The 24,829-nt window shown below is 40.1% G+C and overlaps 1 protein-coding gene across 1 annotated transcript in view; it reads left to right on the forward strand.

The window, feature by feature from the left end:
* The window catches only part of TTC17 (tetratricopeptide repeat domain 17), an 89,044-nt gene that overhangs the window by 41,478 nt on the left and 22,737 nt on the right, over nucleotides 1-24,829 (forward strand). The window lies entirely within an intron of this gene.

Consider the following 24,829-nt stretch of genomic DNA (forward strand, 5'->3'; position numbering starts at 1 on the left):
TTTCTAGTTCTTTTATTTTAAAAAAATTAATAAATAAACCACAGCGAGATGGGGGCTGAAAAAGACATGGTTTTTAAAAAAATCTGTCTGGAGACGTGATGCTTTGTTGCCATTAATGGCTACTCTAAGATCCAAGGTACAACCTTGTGGAGAAGGTTCACTCACTTTCACTTGGCCTCTCATTGACTATTTCACATGTCTTTTCTGTACTTGCTAATGGTTCATGTGCAGCTCCCAAGCTATCCTGAAGACCGTTTATGAATGTATTTGTCAGTCCCTTTTCTGTGAAACCATCACCAAGGGACACTTCTGGATGATTTTGCTCAGTATTTAAATGAAAGCCTCACATGATGAGATAAATGTGTTTGATTTTAATATTACTAGTACCTTCCCCTAAGTTCCTGAAAATGTATGGGAACAAATCTCTTCAATTCCAGATGCTAATTCAGAGAACACTTTAAACGTATACCAAGAAATATGTTAGCTGCTGATTGATGTGAATGCCACAAAACATAGGTGATCTTCCAAGACTATGCCACCAGAGTAATATTATTTCCTGATGCATTTAAACATTTTCATTTCATTATTTGGTGTGCAAAACAAAAAACCTCTTCGTTTGGCCTTTATAAATATATTTTAGTAGGTGGTATTACCGCTCAAGTGTTAGGCTTCTCATTTACCTCCATTCCAAAATCCTCTTTCCTGAAGCTGACTTGGAAGGAGCTCTTAATTCTGGGCTACCATCCCTAAAGTCTGTTAAAGAAGTCATTTCCCTAATGGTGTGTCAATTCAAAATGTTTTCCCTTGTAGTTTTCCCAGCCAGGATGGAACTTTACTGTAGCCTTTTGTGGGGCTTATAAAAATCTTCCTCTGTCTTTTTCAAATGATTTTATTGGGGTTGGTTGTTTACCTGAATCCCTAGAACCTTGTTGGACTGAAACCTGAACAAAAGCCAATTCTATTTTGAAATAGGAGGAGAAAGAGAAGACACCTTTTTAAATTACTCTATTTATTTAACATGACCTGAGAGTCTCATGAACAGTGGCTCTGTCTGAAACTGCCTGTGCTTCTACAAGAGTTTTTCAGTCTCGCATTTCCTTGTACGTGCACCTTCTTGATCTCATCGTCCCCACATTTAAGTGTTCTCCAACAAATGTTAATTGCTGCTGTTAGCATGGTTTCCCTAACCAGGGCTTTTATTTTCTGTTCATGTTATAACATTGGATTGTAGACCACTTTAGGAGACTTACATGGTTCTCAGGGGGTGGGAGGGCTGGGGACCTCTGCCCACACTGCTTGCGAAAACTGTGCAGACAGTATGGCTTTTGCTAATGTGAGCATGTGTTAACAGCGCAGGAATGTTTAACTGGTGAGGTCCTTTAGGGAACCTGTAAGGCTTATATTCAAAAGGGAAGCTGAACATTTAACAGGTATATTAACTTCACTAATGCCAGAAATCAAGTTTCTAGGTGTCTTGCCGTATATTTGTACTGTTCCCCTTTTTTTGTGCCTCTTCGTGTCATGCTGCTCCTTTGTATTATAGACATTAGAGGTGGGAAAGACCATCTAGGTTATCTTATGCATCATTGGCTAATGCAGAACAATTAGAAGTATGAAATTGACACATGGTGTAAATGTCTTTGTTTTATCGAAATGTTTAAAATAAACTTACCAGTGTATTCAACCTTGATATTGATGAGTTTTCTGGTTTAAAACATGGGTTTAAACCAAAATCTAAAATCTTAAGAATGCAAAACTGGAAAAACAGACTTGTTTGTCTTTCATTTAGGGGAGGGAGAAGAAAGACGGTTCCAGGATGCTGAGAATGGTTTGGGAATTTTTATTCATTGCACATTTAGGCTCATCATCTACACTACAGGCTGGGGGTGTGATTCCCAGCTCATGTACACATACTCATACTAGCTTGGGGAGAGCTAGAATGATTATAAATAGTAGAGTAGCCTCACGAGTACAGGCGGCATCCATGCTGAGTAGGCACACATGAGTTTGTACTCAGCATGTCTAAGCTGTGCTGCTGCTGCCCATGCTACCATGGCTACGCTGTTTATAACTCGTGCTAGCTCTCATTGAGTATGTATGCAAGCTGGAAATTGCACCCGTATACCATGGTGTAGTTGTAGCCTCAGATGGACTGACAAGGAAAATATACAGCGGTTCCTGGAAAGTGAAGGCCAAGACGGTCTGAGACCATCTTAAGCGCATACATACTGAGAGTGCACACACAAATTGAGGTTTGCACACAGACACCTACATATGTGCACATGTATTTTGGGTTGTTCCTGCCTATCTCAGGCCTGCACACAAGTGTTTGCACAACTTTGAAGAAATCACCATTTTTAGTGGTCAGATTTTAATTTCAATTCTAGCTTTTTGATGATACAGGTTTATTGTGAGGTTTAGTTAAGAATATAATTAGTGTGGGACAGGCACATATATCCCATGATTTAATTGCTGTTTAGTATTATACCATCTTATGAAATACAGTGAGCCATAAACTGCATAACCAAAAGGACGAACACTGCATTGCAAATATGTAAAACAACCCACAGTGTTCTAATCCTAAAATCTGTTATGTCTTCAGGTATTTATGGAAACATATGAGAAGTACACAAGTAACTTGCTGAGAAATACATGAGTAATTTACTATGAGATGTACTTGCTGCCGCTACTGCTGGCTTCATAGTAAATTGAAACACACCCTCCGTGATCAGATGCGCACTGCATACCTGTGTGCTACTTACTGAATCATACATTTTAGAAATGGGAAAAGGCCAGTCCTTCCACTGCCAATGCAGCACATTTTCAAGCATATGTTTGAATAATTTCAGCAGTGGGGATTCTGTTTGCCTTGGGGCACTCTTCCAGAGCCAAAATAAATTATTGCTAAAAATAGTCTCCTGATGTTCATGATGTTGTTTTTTTCCCCTTTTTCAGCTTTGTCTCATTGTTTACACACACACACACACCCACTCCTGGAGGGTCAACCAGCATAGTTTTCACACACACCCACTCCTTAATTTTGAAGCCCTTCACATATGTTGCCAGATATAAGAGCAGTCTTGCAGCATGTGCTATGCTTAAAACTCAGTACCTGTGAATTAAACTTTTAAATAATGCTTATCAAAGGTCGGGGATTATACAAAAGAACACTAGCAAAGTTTTCTGTGCTTCAGTTTACAGGAACAAGTGCAAGTTGTATTATCCCTGTGCTCTGCCTGTCTGCTACATTAGTGTGAATTGGGACAGGTAGCAAGGCACACAAGGTATTGAATTCTAGTTTGCTTTGATTCTGTGCATGCTTACAAGAAAGGAGCAAGTGGGCTCGGGAGGAATTTGGGAAGCAGCATGGAGTAATGGTGTGAGCATGGGATTAGGAAATGCACATTGCTGAACTGTAGTCGTGGCTCTTGCACAGACTGTTTCTGAGGCTCATGTATCTTTTTTTCTGTTTTGGTTTCCATCTGTAAAATGAGGGTAACCCATCCCTACCTCTCAGGAGTGTTGAGACACTATATTAAAGTTTATATAGAAGTTTTGAAGGTGTGCTGTAGGAATGCTAAATTTTTATTGGATGCTCATTACTGCTAGATTACCCACCCCACCTGAAAACAACCAGCGTCTGAGTAGCAGGCTTTGTTTTCCTGCCATCTTTGTTTTGCGGGGAGCTGACTGACATGTTGGAATCAGGGCACTTAATGTCTGAAGCAGGTTAAATTTAATAGTCCCACTCTATCTCATTTTTATGTTTTAGTTTCCACCTTCCAGATCTAGGGCACTAACCCAGTACTGTTGAGGTTGGGTTATAAACACTGCAGGGGATTGGGGTAAATCAACAAAACAGTTTTCATTGTTTTTATCACAAATGATTGATAAAAACCTAACCTTCCATGTCCCTATAAATATGCACAGTATGATATTAAACTGTTTTACTTTCAGGTTTCTAGACAGGCAATGTCACTGCAGGAAACGTGTTTCTGTCAACAGGTGAAAATTGTGGACTCTTGTTGATGATGATTAGAGTCTTTAGGCACTGTCATTCTAGCATCTGAGTGCACTTTACATAATTTAGACCAACAGAAACACTTCCCACATTCCAAGGAAATTGGGGGAATACCAACCAAGAGACTAACTGCCAAGGGTCCTACCTATACTGGCCCTTAATGGAAAGTGATGTGGGAGCTCAGGAGATGTTTAATTACTTGGTGATCGGTTATTAGAAGACTGACATGTCAAGTATTTCATATACATATTAAACATAATTGGAAGGACAGGTGGCACAACAGCTGTTTAAAGTAGTCTTAAAGGGTGTGCAAGTAACAGGATCAAAGAAATTGACATAAAGGAGTAAAATGCAAACAGGAAACATTGGTCAACTCCATAGCATCCCAAAAGCTACTCTCAGGAGTTAGCCACTCCCGTCAGCTATATTCTGCTGGTCCTGCTAGTGCAGCAAGCCGCAGATGTTCCGTCTGATAATGAAAGGAACTGTGTCCTGGATGTTATACATTTTTTTTAATCCCTGAGCAGCGGGGGAGAGGTTAAAAACCTCATTTTAACATAAGAAGCTTCCTCTTTGAAAATTCTTTAACCCTTTTGGAAAGCAGTTGTCCTTACACTGCATAATGCCATAATCTGAACACTCAGATATTGGGGAAAGCTGCTTGCCATAGTATTAGAGTAACTTTGAACTGCACTGGAGATTACAGTTGGATCAGTTCTAAGGTGACTGCTGAAACGAGGCAGCTGCTGTAGTATGGGAGCTTCCCATGCCCTGTGCTCAAAAAAGCTGCTTTATTGCATATAATGCTAAACTATAGGCAGGCAAAACCCCTTTTATTTTTAAACAAAATATTATTGTCTGTGAATAATTGCACCCCTCTTTCTAATTATTTCCATTTGTATGATCTCCTGGCCTCAAGTTGTGTTGTCATTTTAAAAAGCAACCCGTTTTAAAAGGAAGATTGAAGCAACCCTCTAGTAGTATATAGACTGCATACATTTTCTTCCATTTTGAAATCATCATTTGTTTTAATGTTTTAGACTTTCCAGTGTCTTTTTGGTCTCAAATTGTCTGACTTATACACCAGGTGGGTGTGCTATTATTAAATATTTAGCCTTTTTACTGGTTACGAAGTACAGGTGATGTTTGCTGTAAGCCTTTCAGCATACACTATGTTCATACCATCATGTACTATGAATGCAAATTTTTTTGCATGTAGGTGCCTGTTTTCCTAGGTAATACGCATTTCATCACATTCTGTGTGATGTTATGATGTGCATATTTTGCAACACAGGTTATGTATTGAACAGCAGTTGTACACTTTTATTTTTAAGAAGGTGCTTTGGTTTTGGTGCCCTGTTGTGGTCTGAATATCCTACACCATAGGAAGTCAAAAGTTTAGATTCCTTCATCCACCTCCTTTTAAAATAAAGCATGGGGGAAAGTATCTGCTCCCTTTTTTAAAAAAAAAAAAAATGCATTTTCTTTTGTTCTTTCTTTGCCTTTTCAAAGTGTAGACACTTGGGGTGCTTAGACCATAAACCAAGTGACACTGGCTTCAAAGGAGAAACCTGAGTCTCAACATAACTTTTAGATAGGCACTATTCAAGCATCAGATGCCCATTTGGTTGGGGAGATAGGATAAAGAACTGAGAGATTAAATTACTTGCCTAAATTAATGTTATAAGTCAGTAGCAGACTCATGAGTGGAACCCAGGAGTCGAACTCCCAGCAGCAGGCTGCAACCACTAGACTCTACTCCTAGTTCTGTAGAGTAATATTTCATCCACACAAACTCAAAGCAAAAAGACTTTCAAGTGCTATACACTTCAAATAAAACTATGGTGTATTTATTACCTTTGCAACTAATTATGAAACATTTTTTGTGTTATCAACTATGGAAATATTTCATATGAAATTAATTAAATTAATAAATATGTGCAAGCACCTCTGTCCTTTACTTACCTAGGATTGGACCCTGGGATAGTCTATAGAGCATGATTAGCCTTGCAGTTCTAAATGGAAAGCTGCTAAAGGTATCCTTTCCACAAAGTTTGTCTTGGATATAGTCCGTAGACATTTGTGCTTATTGTATTGGCATCAACTGAGGTTTCCCTTGCTCAAGCTGCTTTAACTTGCTTTTTCTTCAAGACATTCTCATCTTTTTATCTAGAGGTGTCTGGTTTTGGTATTTTTTAAGCCAAACTCAGAATCTAATTTTGTTGTAGAGTTTTTTCTTCCAACTAGGAACTCATAAAGTTTAAGGCCAGAATGGGCCATCATGATCATCTGGTCTGACCTCCAGCACATTACAGGGCACAGAATCTCACGCATGCACTCCTGTAATAGAACTATAACTTCTGACCGAGTTACTGAAGTCCTCAGATTATGATTTGAAGACTTCAAGTTACAGAGAACCCATCATTTACACTAGATAAAAGCTGCAAGCGAAACACACATTGACTAGGTTAGATTCTCAAGTGAGTATCTTCATCCAAATAAAGTTTATCCTATTTCTTAATGACTCCCTCCCTTATCCGCTGAATGGAGGATGCTTGATCTCTTCTGAGTTTTTAGTATTTAGAGGTCATTGTTAGTATGTCCCTTGAATTCTGCATGCATTAGAGGGAGTAAGTTAGCCTGTTACATTCATTTCTTGCCCCCTACTGTGCAATTAGGTTTAACATCAGTCAGGTCTTGAAAGTTAGTGTGGATTAAGGTAGGGTGTGAATTTAAAGCACAGTAGCTGTTCCTTATCAGCTCCATGTCTGGACATTCTCATTCCGGAAACAGAGTGCCTTGTTCCTTTTCATTTAACCCACTTTTTTGTTCTGGTATAAAAATGTTTCCATGTGGATTTGCTCTGGAACTTTGTGTAGACAAGCCCTCAGTTACTTCTATAGCAAGATAAACTCTCTGAAGCAAGGGTAGTTGGGGAGAGGGAATTACATTAGGATTTGTCTTGGAGATCTTGTTTGTAACAGAATTAAGAAACTCTAAATATCTATTGATGGCTACCTTTGTGTTTCAAAGGCTTTGACAAGTATATATGTATTCTGTTGGCAAACAACTAAATAATGGCAATATTTTCCCTGTGAGTTGAATTTTTTTTTCTTACTGCTAACCCTGGGATCTGAAAGTCAAGCTGGATTCTTTCTGCCCCAAGCATTGTCAGCAACAGAGACCTTGCAATTGCATTTCAGTTAACGGATCTGTTGCTTTGCAGATAGAATCAGGTCACCTTCTCTAAACTGCATTGGCTCTGCAATGCCAACAAGAGTGGTTCAAACTTACTCTAGTCAGTAAAGTGAACAAATATGCCTGATTCAATACACGGAGCAGATCTGTTGAATAAGAGTGGTACTTATTCCAGTTGTTTTCTCTTTAGAGGTAGACCCAGCAGTGATAGATGTCTAAAGTTTTTTGCAAATCCAAGGGAACTTATTCTGGTAGGGTCTATAGAAGTCTTTTAATTGAAAATATGGTCTTCTGGTCTTTCACTGATCCTCCAGTTCCAAGCTGCAGTCTCACCAGTCCCAAGGAGGGAGGTAACAGTTCCCTCCTCCCTTGCAGCTTCTTTCAATAATCATTCAAACCAAGAATTAATCATTTAAGAACCAAAATCTGCTTTGGTTTAGTTCCACATTCTAAGTAGCTAATCCATTGGATGTGTCTTCACCACATATAACTAGGAGACAGTTTTTTGTCAGAGAATTACTCTAGAAAACAAGATTCCTGCCTTTGTTGCCTTAATGTAGACTTTCCGGTACTTGCAGGACAAATTTGTGCCAGGGATGGCTGCTTGAATGAAGTCTTTCCCTGCAGACTTTCTTACTTGTCTAGTGGCTCTTTTTTGCAATAGATATAAGCCAAGGTACAGCAGTTTCCAAACTTGCTTGCTCCCATGGAAAATGAAAAGAGATGCTAAGATTCTTCACAATAATTCCCTGTAACTTTTTTTTTTTTCCAAAATAAAGCCAATTTTAGTATTTCCCTATCCATGTATACACCCCTTTTAAAAATCCTTTCATGTAGTGCTGGGCACAACACTGAGTTCTTAGCAACCTGAGTAATGCAGCAAGGTTCTGCAGGGAGGTTTAACAAAGTAGTTGTGGGTCATTTCCAAATTACTATGATCTCTTGGGGAGCAGTTCATCTCTTTGAGTTTGATACTTTTAGATCAGATTAGACAATGCTGTTCAGAGTAAAGAAGAGGCTAGAAAAGATTGGCTCCACCTCAGGGTGGTCCAGAGCAGATCTGAGTTGTCTAGAGTCCAATTGGAATAGGGATATCTGCGTCTATCATGAGGGGCCCAAACATGTCCTCATTAGCAACTTGCCAGGATCCTGAAGGTTGTACCTATTTTGCTTAAGCTGGAGATCTTTTTAACCTCAGAGCGTGGCTTGTGGAGATTGAAGGGCCTACCATGCAATGCTTTATATTCAGGTTGTATCAGATCAGTATGCGGTGCTTTGAGCAATTGAGATGATGCAATGCATGCTGGCAATGGCATCGGTAGTACTAGTATCCCTGGGATATATAACCCTACTCAAGGGGAAGTTCTGAGCCCAGGCCTTGTCTAACTCCATAACCATTTTTGACCCATGAGATAGACTTTGGTGACCCATGGTTTGTCTATTTTATTGGCTTGTTTTTCTTTTGCCTGATCCCGATCCTTGTTGTCTGTCTTGCATTGTTTTGAATGCCCTCAAAAGCTCTAAAACTATAACCTAGTATAGCTACCAGTGACTGACTGTGGAACTAGGACAATTGAAAGCTTCCCTATGGAAGGAAACGGATGTTCCTTGGGCCAGTATTTACTGGGGGGGAGGGGGCAGTGTGGTCTTTCCAAGCATCCCACTACAAAATCCCTATCCTAGCTGTAGGACGGAGCTTGGTACTGTTTTAACAATGGAGAAGAAATCCTCAATATTGGAGCCTAAAATAGTATGTCACTGGCAGTACATCAGCCTTATTTTGCTTTTACATGCTGTTCTTGTCAGCCTTCACTTTCTGCAGGGATTCCTTGGCTGGGCTCTTGAGGAAGTTAATCCTACTTATTGTTCACTGTGCACTCGGGCACAGGACATTGAGCCAAGTCAATTTCCCCTGCCTTTATTTGAGAGCAACGAGTCTTTTCTCCTTCATAGCCTTGTGTGAAAGGTGACCCATGTTGTCAGGCAAAATGCTGAACGTGTGAGCTCTCATAGGCTGATAATGAGCATGCCTACCTGACCAACTGAGCCATACCTGTTCTTGTGTTGTTCCACATACGTAGTGCCTCTGAACCTTGTGGTCTGTAGCCCAGAGGGAGACATTTATTTTCAATGGCTCATGTCCCTCACTGTATTGCTTCTCTGGGCTGCCCTCTCTTAAATTCTTCCTCTGGCCAGGGATTCTTGCTTACTTAACAGCTAGAACCATGTCCTCCAGTCATATGGCAGTGAGTAAACATGGGCCAAATTGCTAAATATAAGGACAAACTATTGAAGATAAAGACCTGTAGAATGAAAAGCAAATGAGAGAACAAATCCTCCACAGCTGCTTCAGTAATTTTACAAAAGCCTGAATTTCTTACATTTTTTTTTAAATTGGTCGCATAATAGAAACTTTAAAGACATTCATAGTTTTGTTCCAAATTTGGCCTATATTTAAAAATTCTAACCTGGTAGGAAATGTCCCATTGACTCACCATTTTTCACTATAGTGACTTAGAAACTTTAAGACAAATTAGTGCAGGTAGTGTTTTTGGTTTTTTTTATTATTGGTCTCTGCAAAAACAAAACATGAACTCCTCAGCCCTTGATGCCAGCTAGCAAGCAGTGTTCTCGAATTATCTCAGCAGTGATACTGTGTAAACCAAAAACCAAAACTGGTAATTTTGGCTCATTTAGGAACAAAACAGGGAGCATCCAATGAAACTGAGGCAACAAATGTAAAAAGGATAGAAGAAAACACGTTTTTATACATTGCATTATTAATCTATGTATCTTGATGGCCCAATATATCTTTGAAGCCAAGAGCTCACTGGGATTGGAAACGGGTTTCAACAGTTATATAGACAATGAGAAAGTCCACAGTTACATTAGATATGGCTGGAAAAAAATATATAGGATATCAATTCTTGTCCTTTAGACCATAAGCCAACTGCTAATTGCCTAGAATTAGCAAGAAATTTCCCCTCTGGGTAAGTTATTACATAATTGCCCATGAAGGTGTTCTTGCATCTTTCTCTGCAGCATCTAGTACTGGCCAGCGTGAGAGACCTGACATGAGACTTAGATAGACTGATCTGGTCTGATCAAAAATGGCTATTCCCACATTTCTAATAAATGTGTGTCAAATGAGTAAGAAGAGAATACATATTATAGAAAAAAGAAATATGTTGTTCTGTATTTCTTTTAGATTCTGCAAGCAAAGGAGTGGTGGGCTAGGACAGAGGGCATGTGTTCTTCAGGAAGTACTACTGATGCTTGAGTAGGTGGCACTCCTGCCTCTGCATCAGCAAATAGCCCAGTGCTCCAGTACTGTGCTGCTAAACATGTTCTCCTCGAACAGAAACCAAGATCTTGACTGAAGTGTCCAGTAAAGATCCCATCATGCTTTTTGCAAGAGTAGAGAAATTAACTAGTTCTGGCCAAATTTAGCATTATTTTTTGTCCTAAATTCCCCTAGCAATTTTAGCTAACTATATGGTATTCTTTGCTTCCTGGTCTAAAACTGTTGGGTGCCATTGCTGAGTATTGTTAAACAGCTGTTGCATTCCAGCCCAGAAGTTGTTGCCTTTTTATGTTGAGGTAAATTAATCTCAGTTTAGAAAATGGACTCACTTTTCTCTAAATTTAGAATGCCATAGGGCTGCATAGTCCTTTACAAGCAATTAGGCTGTGGGATGAAATTTACTGTGTAAGGAGCACATGATGTGGTGTAAGTTTAATTAACATGAGTTTTGGATGGCTGCATTACTCATGAGTGACAAAGCCATGAGTGAATTATGCAGGTGCCTATCCCATACAGGTTAATTAAATCTATCATTGTTTTGGACCTGAATATTACTCATGCAATAAAAATTAATGTCGTTTGGTAAAGGATAAGAAGTACCACATGTAGAGGAACATAAGGAAACACTTGTGGCAGATTATTGTTAAAAATATTAGGTGTCTGAAATCTGGGGATGGTGGGAGTGTTAGAAGCAGTTGCCACAGAGAATTCATGGGCAGAGTGCGCGTGAGACAATCAAAGTTAATGCAGTTTGTTACATGACTTTGCAATGTGGATCTTACCACATCATGTGGAATAAGTAACTCTACCAATATTATTTTTTATAGTTAGGTAAGTGGCTTTTAGCACCATTAGTTGAACTGATTATCAAACATAGTGCTTGATCCTGCAGTGCCCTTACATGTGAGTAGTCTAACTCATATGAGTAGTCCCGTTCGAGCAGACAGGGATTATAGGATTTGACCCAACAGATAGATAAGTTTACAGGACAGGGAATATGTCTAACTAGCACGAGACAAAAAAACCTAGAACAATGGCCCAGTAGAGTGAGGTTGGGGGAATTTGTGCTAAGGAGGTGGGGTTTCAAAGAGGATTGGGTGTGGGCTGGTCAGTTGTGATGTTTGTTAGTCTCAGGACTTGTCTTAACATAAATGTAACCACTTTAACTATACCGGTATAATTAAATCAGCACAACCTCTAGTGGGGGTGTGACACTCTATGGAATCTGGGGGACACTTTGGGATATTATGAATACCAATGTTGTAAAATTGCAATGAGTTATGCCAGATATGCCATGTAAGATATCTGTGAAAACATTATAATTTGCCAAATGTGGTGATCTTGTTTATACGTTTGTATCACTGTTGCATTATGGGTTATAGGTCTGTATGTCTGTGTTTCAAAAATTGTGCTATGCTTCTGGGTGACACCCCCAGACAGTTTGGCATCAGCGCTGCCTACCCTGCTTGATGGCCCATCGAGAGCCATCAGCTATACAATTGACCCATTGAGAGAAGGCAGAGGACACACCTTATGACTCAGCAAGGCATGCATGGGCATGCACGGCTTCCAAGCCATGTGCTAAGCAACTTGTGTTGGAAACAAAGGAAGCACAGGCTGCATGGCACAAGACTATAATAAAAGGAAGCTGCATCTTCTCCATTTTGTCTTCAGTCCTGCTTCTTACCTCTGGAGGAACTTTACTACAAACGGAAGCTCTGAGCAAAGGACTGAATGATCCATCCAAGCTGTGGATGTGTTCCAGAGGGACCTTTAAGTCAGCAAACTCACCAATGCTGCTAGGAACCTGATATATGGACTTTGAAGTCTTTGTACGTATGTGATTGTTTTACCATTTAACATCTCTCTTCTTGTTCTTTCCTTTTTCTTTATAATAAACCTTTAGTTTTAGACACTAAAGGATTGGCTGGCAGCGTGATATTTTGGGTAAGATCCAAACCTATACTGACCTGGTGACATGGCCAACGCTTTGGGGTCAGAAGAACATTTTTGTAAATGTGAGCAGAGTTTAAAATAACTTCTCACTGTACTGGACCTAGGTGCTGATTGGGAGCCAGAAAACGGGAATGCAATAAAGAGGGCTGTGTGATTTCTTTTTTGCTTCTTGATAACCAGTGTGGGGGATGAGAAGTACAGTTTGTGACTGGTTGAGGAGAATAACTTCAGTGTTACCTACCAGGCTTGGAAGTATCTGCTCTCCCTTTTGCAGCCTTCCCTGACATTGGCATTTCCAGTGAGGCCTGCCCGAGCACCATGGGTCACATTGGTGTAGTCGGCAGGATTCACAGAACCAGGTCGTTTGGTTTTGGATCAGAACCCCACGCTATTCCAAATTTGAAATTTTAAAACTGTGTCAAAGGTTAAAGTTAATCACAATGAGTGATCCACAATCAAAACGTCAAACCCTGAAAGAGGGACAGCGTCCTCAACATAAGAGAGAAATGGCAGAACTTCGGATGCAAGAGTAGCAAGCCTTGGCCCAGCTGGAAAAAGAAGCTGAGGAAAGAACCAAGCAAGCTGGAGAGAGAGAGACAGAATCTCACAAGAGGTGACTGGAGCTGCTGCAAGCTGAGACCGAAGTTGCCAAACTTAAACTCCAAATCAAAATAATGAAAGAACAGTAGGAGCTGTGCTATCCTGGAAGCCCAGCTCCTCTTTACAGCAATGATGGAGATAGTCTGTTCAGTTTATATGAACGTTGGTATGTTGTTTAATAATGTGGTAACTATGTTTAATCAGGGTAATGTCATAACCCAGTCCCAGAAAAAGTATGAATGTGAATCCTCTGTATTGTCTGTGAAGGTGGCGGGGGTGTGTGGGTGTGTTTGACTCTCTAAGCAGTGGCGTGTTTAACCAGGTATGCTGTAACAAGGAAGAGGGTGTCTCTAGCCTTGGGATTGTGGAAAATAGCTGTTTGTCCAGTCAGAAAAGCAGTTTATATGGTGAAGAAATTTCTGAATGTCTAATATCTCAGCAGTGAATCTGGAATTAGATGAAGTGCAGAAAGAAGCTCAGGGAAACATTTCTTTAGAGCAAATCAAAGTTGATGGTCAGTTTGAAGCCCTAACGAAAGGGCAGATTTCTGGTGGGTGATGGATTGCTGGCAAGTGAAGTTTTATGAAAGTGAGCCTGACCCAAGTAAAAGTGATGTGCTTAAAGTAGCTCAGTGTGATGAGCCACTGTTTGTGGAAAGCAATGGTTTATCTGTTGAAGGGAAAACTGTTTCCAATTATTTGCCTGTTAAAAATAGCAATGGGCCTAATGAAGGCAAATGTACCTCCAGTCCTTTGTCTGTGGAGCAGACAGATGGTGCCTTTCAGCCTATGGTTGAGGATATTTCAGTTGTCACAGAGGTGATTCTGTGTATCTGCTCTCCCTTTTGCAGCCTGCCCTGACCTTGGCATTTCCGGTGAGGGCTGCCCCAGGCACCACGGGTCACAGGGGGTAAAAAGGTGCTTATACCCATATAACTTACTCATGTACAGGAAGGAGAAAAAGCTATACCAGTATAACTGCACTTGTATTCTAGTACAGCTATTTTGGTTCTTAAAAAAAAAAAAAAAATCACACCACTGGCCGAAATAGTTATACCCATACAAAATTTGTGTGTAGATCAGGCCTGACTCTTCTATAAAAAGTGAGGGCAAGTAATTCTGGGTAGACTTATTTTTAATTTGAACTTAGTGGATCTCTGTTGCCTTGATTTGTAGTAGTGACAGGGAGAATCCACCCCTGATCAAAAGTTGACATCAGACCCCCTTCAGGAAGTTCACTGCTGCCAACCAATGATGGGGTCTGTCTCATAAGTGAGCTGAATGGTCTATTGTGTGATTATGAACTGACATAGCCATGTGGAGAGAAAAGTAATAGTGGTTTTAAATTTTAAATACTTTTATTTAGCAAATGCAGGACCAAGTGCATAGGAGAACTCACTGAGGACGAGCCATCAGCATTCTGAACTTGTATGTGTGTGTGTCTCTGTCTCTCTCCCCCCCCGCCTTTCTCCAAAGGAAGTCGAGTAATTTTTGATTCACTAATTGAAATTCAGACCACAATGCTGCTTAACCTGCTGCTCTATATGTAGCAGTGGAGCACTCTGAGAGAGGCATTGCTAATCTCATTTTCTAGTCTCTTATCTGCTGACGGGGATGGAGAGTTAAATTTAGATACCTTCTTCCATGTTTGGGCCCCGTTCCCAGACAGCTCTGAGAGCACACTGTGGCTTCTATACCCGCGTCATAAAGAACGAGCTTCTGTTGTAGCCAGTGACGATCAAGGAGAAGAAACGGAGGGTGTGCAGTGATTTAATATAGCTAGGTCCCCTCTTGCCCTTCATTCCCTCCCTTAATTATTAAAGAGGATATTTTTTAAAGGGTTTGCTACACTGTTTGTAAAGCAGCCCAATGGATTCTCCAAGGGTATGTTGTCTTGGTGTGTGTCCCTTCCAAACCACACAGCATACAAATTTAAACAGGCAGATCTTCCTCTTCAATTTTTCTATTCATGTTTTATTTATTGTAGGTTTATATTTCATAAGGGCAATTTGTGGCGCTGTGCTCATCAGAGATAGGTCCATTATGCAATGGTAAGGTATTACCATCTCTTAACATGAACAAGAAATCTGGTTTTATCAGACAGCATCTCTGTTTAAATAAATAAATAAATAAATAAATAAGCCTTCATCATAAAAAAACTGCTGTACTGAGATTAATGGTTAGTCTTAAAAATAAATCTATAGCTAAGCCAATTTAAATAAATGAATTTTTTGGTTACCCCCCCAGGTTAAAAAAACAAAATATTTTCCCACTATTGAAGACTGATTTACTATGTAATAATCCTCTTAATTGAAAACCTGTTACTGGGATAATGTAATAAAAAAGAATGAACTTTACATACTTCATTGTAAAATTAGAATGAGGTGGCTTGCTCTGTTTGCAAAAGGCACAACAAGTTGTGATGCCCTCTACACACTGGTGTATGTGGGTGGGATGTTCAGAATCACTCTGTGTTGGCCTAACTTTGCTCACCTGAAACTATTAACTAGACTGGGAGACCAGCACGGAGTGCTTCTGCAAAGCCCAGCCCACGTGACTAAGGACCACTGAAAGGTAACCTAAAGGAGGAGTTTACTACTAACGGCTTAAATTATAACTGACAATTTTAAAAAAAATTACTTTTTGCCACTCAGGAGGGTGGTTTATGTTTTGCATTTCACTCAGTTTCTAGTTAGCTCTACTTTCTCACTCATAGGTACTGTTGCAAATACTATTGACTGAAAGCTGTCAATAGTATTTTTTAAAGTTTTTTTTAAAAAAACACCTGTAAATATGATCAACCTTTCTGTATGAAATAATGAAAAGAGTTGAGATTAAACTAATCTGAATTCTGAGTTCTTCTTGGATGTTAGCTCTTTAATAATATTTGAGAGTTCTACAACTGAAGCAGCCATTAGAAATCATAGCCTATGCTTTCAGGAGTACAGTGCACATCCAGCAAATTAGGTCCAAAGCAGGGACCAAGCAGAGAAATGGAGAGCAGGAAAAGAGAGCTATTCAGTTAAATGTTTGCTACTGAGCTGACTTTGCAGTATTCCAATGGAGAAGGAAACCTTATGTCCTTCGCTACCTGAGAATGCTGGATGCCAACTGTAGTCCTCGGCAGCACTGCCTATGATTTTTACTGGCTGCTTGATGCTTTGGAACTTCAAGTATGTTTGCATTATTTATAAGCATTGTGGAATCCAATCTTGCCCTTATTGAAGTCAGTGGCAAAATTTCCACTGGCTTCAGTGGGAGCAGAATCATGCATTGTGGTGGCAAAAAGCCAGTTCAGAGTTTGAAAAATGGGGAGAGAATTGTTGTTTGTTTGTGATGCATGTCCTACTGCAGTTTGTTTGTTCCATATTTTACCATAGCCATGTAATCCCAGTGAGTGAGTCAGTACAACAGTAGAGTCTATTATCACTTATCTTCCTTATTTAATTATTTTAATTTTTTTTACTGACCCACTAAGACACAGCTAGGACAGTATTGGAAAGCCCCATGATCATAGCATCTTTCCTTATCCCATCCCTTCCCTGCTGCTTGTTTCCTTTATTCATTGTAGCTCATCTCAAGACTAGATTACAAGCTCTATAGGGCAGGGGCCCTGTCTTGCACATCTTTGGGTGCTGTAAAATAGCAAACTCTAGTCTCCTCAGTATCAGTCGTGGAGCAGGATTCTCTGTAGCCATTTCAGGGAGGCTAGGTCATGTCATCAGAAAGAATCCCTGGTGACGCTGTAGTCCCAGCTTGTTCAGTAAGCGTGTCTCACTTTGTGCTCTGTGCTAACAGAACTCAGGATGGTGAGTGTTTTTTTAATAATAATGTAAATATGTATTCCTCTATAAAGAAACAATAGGCAACGCAGTGACAAATGGGATGGTGTGGATGCTGCTTGGTGTTTAGAGCCAAATCCCAGCTACTGTTCAATGAGCGGGGCTGCACTGAAGTCAGTGGAGCTATGCTGTCTTATGCCATCTGAGGCTCTGGTCATTATCCTCTAGTTTCTGCGAAGACTATTTATTTTTAACTAAGATTGCATGCTATTCAGTTAATTTAGTTAATGCTATCTTATGCTACTAGAGTGTCTTCGCTCCAAAGGGTCTCAGCGTGTTTTGTAACCAAAATAGCATACAAAAGTAAATCACCCATAACTGAAAAGTGGGATGAAAAGTAGCAGCTGTTTAATAGTGCACAAAATTTTAAGAAACTGAATATCATATCCACCTGAAACTGCAGGAAGTATTCTGAGATGCAGAATGTAATCACTCGAATCATAACTGTTGGATTTAACACTGCAACTCTTATAGGAGGTGGAGTGGGAATCTTAATTACTGTAAGAGGTCAAGGCCTTAGTTTTATATCTCACCTGAAAGATGTCACCTCTAGCAGCACAACTGCTCCTAACATTATGCTGGGATGTTGGCTCAGTATTGATGTAGAGAGAAGAGTGCCATCGACTGAATGACCCATCCACGGAGATCTCCTTTCCAAGTGCTTGATGGATCTAAAACCTGGATAATTTGAGACCTGTAAGGATCACCACCCAAGATGGTGGTGTTGGTGGTAGGCTCACTAGTACTAAATTACATTATAAGCTCTTTGAGGCATGAACCGTTTCTTCCATCCTGTTTGTTCTGTAAAGCACCAAACACACTTCTGGGCCTGCAAACAGATAAATGATATGTTGTGTTGAAATTTCAGTTGTATGGTGGATATATCTAAAGTCTTCAGTTTTAAATTTTAATTTGTAGACACCCTAGTAGTAAGTGTCTCCTTAAACCTTCCTGGGATCCATGAATTGTCACTAGTTTTTGTGTGAGAATGAGTAATGTACATTATCTCTCTTATTGTTAGCTGGCAATATGATATGTACCTGTGTGGTTCTATATAGGCAATTGGCAGTGAGGTTAAACAGGATGCAGTTTATAGTGTAACATTCCTCAAATACTTACAGTTGGACTTGCCTATCTACTGAGTAGCATTTCCATCTCTGTGAAGCATAGGGGTGTGCTGCTTTGACAGTGAAAGAAACACTTGAGTTATGGAGTAGAACTATACTAAATTCACTGTGAGGTGTACTATATTGTGGAAGTAAACCCAAGTGCACAAGTATGGGATTAATTTTCTTTTATTAGCCCTTCCATCAGTCTGTTTTGTACCCTGACACTCACTCACTAGATTGACTTCCTGCTGTGCTGGGGTTGTCTGGTTACACTGCAGTGGTTTTATTTAACAAGGAAACCCTTGTTCTCAAACACCTTAGCTAGGTAAAATAATAAGTCAGGCCCCCAAAAAATCATGGTTTTAAAAATTTATTCAGGTTGCATTCTTGTTGTTTGACTTGTGGTGATGGTGGAACCTTTATGGGTCATGCTTGCAAGCATTTCTTTGCAGCCGTGAGTGCTAGAAACTTTTTAAATTGTATTTTTTTAATGAAAGCTGAGATTCTTATGTAATCACATGAAACCAGGAGCAGGGACTTAACATGCATCATGAGATTCATGATAAAATATTGAAGCTTGGCAACATTGTAATCCATGAACCAAAAAGCCAAGAATAAAAACACAACATAGACTCCATTCCTGTAATTAACTACATGCTTTAAAAATGAAAACCTGCGTATGTTTTCACTTTGATTCTCCTACATTGTTACTAGCCGAAGGCTGCGGGATGCTATATGGGAATCAGGCTGTGAAAATGAGCAATGTGCCATTGCTGTCCATGGCAAATGTAATGCAAGAAATAAACAGCATTATTGGTGACTAATTTAGATTTTAAGATATCTGAGTCTGAATCACAGAATATCAGGGTTGGAAGGGACCTCAGGAGGTCATCTAGTCCAACCCCCTGCTCAAAGCAGGACCAATCCCCAACTAAATCATCCCAGCCAGGGCTTTAAAACTTCTTAAAGTTTAAACACGGACCTTAAAAACTTCTCAGGAAGGAGATTCCACCACCTCCCTAGGTAACGCATTCCAGTTTTTCACCACCCTCCTAGTGAAAAAGTTTTTCCTAATATCCAACCTAAACCTCCCCCACTGCAACTTGAGACCTTTACTCCTCATTCTGTCATCCACTACCACTGAAAACGGTCTAGATCCATCCTCTTTGGAACCCCCTTTCAGGTAGTTGAAAGCAGCTGTCAAATCCCCCCTCATTCTTCTCTTCCGCAGACTAAACAATCCCAGTTCCCTCAGCCTCTCCTTATAAGTCATGTGTTCCAGTCCCCTAATCATTTTTGTTGCCCTCCGCTGGACGTTTTCCAATTTTTCCACATCCTTTTTGTAGTGTGGGGCCCAAAACTGGACCCAGTACTCCAGATGAGGCCTCACCAATGTCGAATAGAGGGGAATGATCACGTCCCTCGATCTGCTGGCAATGCCCCTACTTATACGTCCCAAAATGCCATTGGCCTTCTTGGCAACAACGGCACACTGTTGACTCATATCCAGCTTCTCATGCACTATAACTCCTAGGTCCTTTTCTGCAGAACTGCTGCTGAGCCATTCGGTCCCTAATCTGTAGCGGTGTATGGGATTCTGCCGTCCTAAGTGCAGGACTCTGCACTTGTCCTTGTTGAACCTCATCAGATTTCTTTTGGCCCAATCCTCCAATTTGTCTAGGTCCCTCTGTATCCTATTCCGACCCTCCAGTGTATCTACCTCTCCTCCCAGTTTAGTGTCATATGCAAACTTGCTGAGGGTGCAATCCACACCACCCTCCAGATCGTTAATGAAGATACTGAACAAAACCGGCCCGAGAACCGACCCTTGGGGCACTCCACTTGATACCGGCTGCCAACTAGACATGGAGCCATTGATCACTACCCGTTGAGCCCGACAATCTAGCCAGCTTTCTATCCACCTTATAGTCCATTCATCCAGCCCATACTTCTTTAACTTACTGGCAAGAATACTGTGGGAGACCGTGTCAAAAGCTTTGCTAAAGTCAAGGAACAACACTTCAAGGAATCACTTCATTACTGTTAGTGTAAAAAGTTTGACTCCATGGTTGAGTCCCTTCTAGACACTCTGCTTCCATGAGACCCACAAGGCATAAGCCAACAGTAATAATTAATGAAAACCTCTGCAATTTCCCAGGCATCCAGTCTTTTCTGCATACAAGTTCTTTGGGGCAGGGACTCTTTGTGTTTGAGTCTATGCTGTTCACAAAAAAGTTTTTGACTTAACAAATAAGAGATGGATATTTTTCCCCAAATATGATTTTTGTCTTCAAAGAGAAGCCTGGTTACTTGAGTTGCAGTTTAAAAATTTTATTAAGATGATGCTTTTAAAAAGTGAATGGCACAGAGTTGAAGCATAAAAGTTTCTTGTTATCAGGGAATAATGTACAGGTTATCAAGGGTGCGAAGTTTGGTTTAGGATCGGATGGCATAAGGAATACATAGTCTGTAATAAGAAAAGGAGTACTTGTGGCACCTTAGAGACTAACAAATTTATTTGAGCATAAGCTTACGTGAGCTACAGCTCACTTCATCGGATGCATTCAGTATTCCTGATTGGGGGTAAAAGGTTGACAGGTCAAAGTACAGACATTGAGATATGAGGGTATGTTGTTCATATAATGGCTATGTTCAGGTGTGGAGTATATAATGAGTGGATACAATGATGAGGATGGATTGACCCTCATTTGATGAGATTTAACGTTCAGTGAGATTATGGTTCCAGTTCATATGGTCCAATGGATAAAGTCTCTCAGTCCCTTTCTTGTAGTCGAAGCACGATGTCGTTCCGGCTCACACCTCCTGGTACTGTCAGTGGCCGGTGACGTGTTCGATGTAGATGTCCCTGGACCATCGGATGTTGTCTGAGACCATGAAGCACCTCATGAGCTATGCTTAGCGTCTAATACACATACAACTCTTAGATCTTCCCAGGATGGGATGATCAGTGCTTGCCCTCTCTCAACTCCTCCTCTTCTCCTGCTCACTACCCTTTTTCTATCACCACACATGCACAAATGTGCATTCCAGTTGCTGCTAAAGGCTGAAATCATCCTTCCCCATTTTCCTCTTTGTTGCTGTACTGCTCTTTTCCTTCCTTCCTAGTGCAGTTTATCTCCTTGTGCTAAGTAGAATGGAGGATCTAACGGGTCTTCTCCCTATTGTTTAAAATTTTAATTACAGTAATACCCAGAGGCCCCAATCAGGATCAGGACTGCATTGTAGTAGGTACTCTACAAACACAAGCACAGTTGCCCCCAAAGTAATTGCAATGTAAAATGGTATAGGGAGTTTCAGTGTTTTGATACTTCATATATTTGTTACTAAATGCCACCTCTCCCCTTTTGACATGACGTGAAATGTTTAGGAGGGAATAGATGGAGGAGAGGGCCTTACAGATCAATTAAAGGAGGACATTCTAATATCTCTGATCCTTTCCCTTTCTTTGTGGTACTCCTGTGTGCATTCTGTGCTGCTGCCCTACAAGCAGCTTGGCTCATTTAGTGGTGGCCCTGACTTCAGGGTATCCCAGTCAATCAGGTATTCATACTATGGTAATGGGGGCATGTAAGTTCCTAGTTAGATACCTTCTTTCTTTAGCGTATTTGCATACTGCAGTTCTATTAATTCAAATGAAATGTACCTGTTCTGTTTAGTATTTGAAACCATGCTAGTGTCAACCATGATTACACATGGTGGTTTCTAGCACCATTTATCTGGTGAGTTGAGACTTTCATCTGGAAAAAACATGCCATAACAGTGTATTTTATAATATGATACCCTGGGGGCAAGGGGTGGGGAATGAGAAGGGAAACTCTTTCCACACTAATCAGGGAAATGGTATAAGCAACAGCCATAATTATTGCTAGCCTAGTGTTCATCATTGGATGCCCACAGCCTATCAATGAATTACGGGGATGGAAGGAAAGTAAACACAGATGTGGCAGTTGACAGTACATCAATGCAATTGATATGCACTCCTGCTCACAAGTGACTTTCAAAGTATGTCATTGAGGGTTCTTAATGTGTCCCTGATTTTCCCATTAAATGGACTCCCTTTATAGGTAAAGAGTTTCCCCCTAACCCTCCAATTTCTAGCTCTGCAAAGTTAGCATGACTTGAAGAATCAATCTGGGCTTTTTTTCCCCCTTCTCTTACATCAAATCCTATAATAAAGGCCTTGCAGGCCAAATAACGACCTAATGTCACCTATGCAACCTCTTTATCGTCAGTGTAACACAGATGCAACTGACTGGAACTTAGTAAACTATTCTGTTGGTATTGCACAAGGTAGAATAGAATCCCCTGTGTTCTGTCTTAGCTTCATCAGCAGTAGCTCTACACACAGAACTCTACTGCTGATAAACTGGGAAACAAGAATACAAGAGAGGTTGGAAATGTTCACCTGGGTTTCGGTCAGGAACTCTTTTTAATCTGTCTGTACAGTGCCTGATGCAATGGAGTTCTGATCTGTGACTGGGGCTCTCCTAGATCTTATAGTAACACAAATAATTAATAATAATAAGTCTACAGCCCATGAATGGTCACGTGCTTCTGGGCTATGTTACAACCTTTTAGTCCATCCTTCTAACCCCATGTTCTCCAGTTATTCTTCTGGCACCTATCATTGGGGGCAGAGGATTTAAAGTTCTAACTTGAGACTTTTCACCAGCATCAATAACTTGATCCAATCTGCAAAGATTTTTGGCTTTAACTAGCTTCTCTCTTCTCCAGTGATGCCAGGCAACTGGAAGCAGTAATTAAAAAATTTAGGCCACTTGGCTTTCTATATATAGCAGCACTTCTGATCCCAAGAAACCAACTCTCTCATGCAGTCTGTTTTTAGCTGTCAGTGTTTGTAAATTAATATTAACGATGCTAGTCTTAAGTAATTCTTTTAAATGTCTTAGTATTTTTCCCTTGCTATTCCCAGTTTTTTTAATTTTAAAATAGTTTGAAAAAAAAAAAAAAAACCTGTCTGTACCTCAGTCTCTTCTACTTTCTTCTTCTTCATCAGAATGCTAAGTTGACCAAGGTTCCCTCCGCTGAAGGGCATCATATTCTTAGAATGCACCTGACTTGCATCAAAGTCAGTCTGGTGTTGATGTCAGCCAGAAGGACTAATTTCAGCTTTGGGATCTTGTGCACACCATTTCTTATAAATTACATATGAAGCTCTCTGCGTATTGCAAAGATTTAAAAAGATGAAAAAAATTAAATATTCATTGAAGGCGTGGAGAGTAGAAGGGGAAAAAGGCAGAGATACAATGACTGGTGAAAGAAGTAAAGTGTGAAAACCAGAAAGAATTTAATTGTATGGCAGATGTTAAAACAGTTCATAACGTTTACTTTTTCCATTTTGTTTCATCATTCACCCATTTCAAAAAATTTAGTTTAGCCAACATCTCAATATACAGCTGAAAAGCTAAAGAGAAGTAAATATTTACTGTCACTAGGAGGTTTAAAGATCTAGCGGTTTTTTTGTTTGTTTGTTTGTTTGTGTTGGTGCATCCCCAGTAAAAATGTGTGAGCTGATTTTTCAGAGGTTCTGATCACCCACAATTCCCACTGGATTTTTTCTACAAAGACAGAGAAATTCTAAAGTTCCAGTATCAAAGAATAAGCTTTGGAGACAGCATGATCTGTTCCATGGTTTTTCAGTCTGGAAGTCACAATCATCCTCCCTTTCTCTGTGTGTCTGTCTTTGTCAGAAGGAGATCCTAAAACTGTGTGCAAAAGGTTGAAAACGACTCATCTATTCAGGAGCTTATTACCACACCCATCACTGTGGAATTGGCACACTTTCCATAATGCAGTAAGCAATGTGACTAGCATCTTTGAGGACAGAGTTGGGGACTGAGCCTCAGGACTCCTGCATTTTATTTCCAACTCTGCCACTGATTCACTACTTCATCTCTAAGTATGTTCATCTGGAAACAGAATGCAATAATTCTTACCTCACTCACAGGAGACAAGAAGGAAGGTCCAGTGGTTAGGACACTAGTCTGAAACTGAATACCTGGGCTCAGTTTCCTATTCCAATGCAAATTTCCTTTGTCATTTAGTCTCTCTATGCCTCAGTTCCCCAGCTGTGAAATGGTGATAATAGCACTTCCGTCCCTCACTGGGGTTTTGTGAGGGGTGGGCATTTGATTCCTTACATTGATAAATAAAATATAGTAGGTGCTCAGATACTACTGTGATGAGGGTCATATAAGTGCATAAGGTAGGAACATTGAGATTTACTGTTAATTAACACTGATAAAGCATTTGAGATCTGCAGTTGAAATGTACTTTAGAGATTGAAAATATTACGAGTTTGTGGTTAGATTCTTAAGTGGCTACTCCTTATTTCAGGCTGTTTTTCAGACTCTGTTAAGATTTATTCACATCGCTTGTTTACCCTGAGGTTTTACCGAAGAATGTCAAGAGAGCAGTGTAATCATAATGCAAGATAAATGGATATATTGCTCTGTCTATGCTCATTACTGTCTTTCCTTCTGGGTCTGATTTTTGTGAAATTTCTCCCAGACATTTTGTGTAGTCCTTTTTATGTCTTCAATGGGTTCTGGGCTTCCAAATCTGTATGCCGACACCAAGGAGTTCTGAATTTTGAGTTAAATTTCAATGAATTTATGATTTTAGCTTAGGTTATAATAATATGACTAAATCGTGCTTCAGAAATATACATCCCAGTTAACACCCAGTGTTTTTTTCCCCCAGGTACTAGTTGCTCCAGTAATCTTCCAGGAGAAGAAACTGGGCTACTAATGAAAGAG

Source organism: Natator depressus, chromosome 6 (assembly GCF_965152275.1).
Source record: "Natator depressus isolate rNatDep1 chromosome 6, rNatDep2.hap1, whole genome shotgun sequence".
Taxonomy (NCBI): Eukaryota; Metazoa; Chordata; order Testudines; family Cheloniidae; genus Natator; species Natator depressus.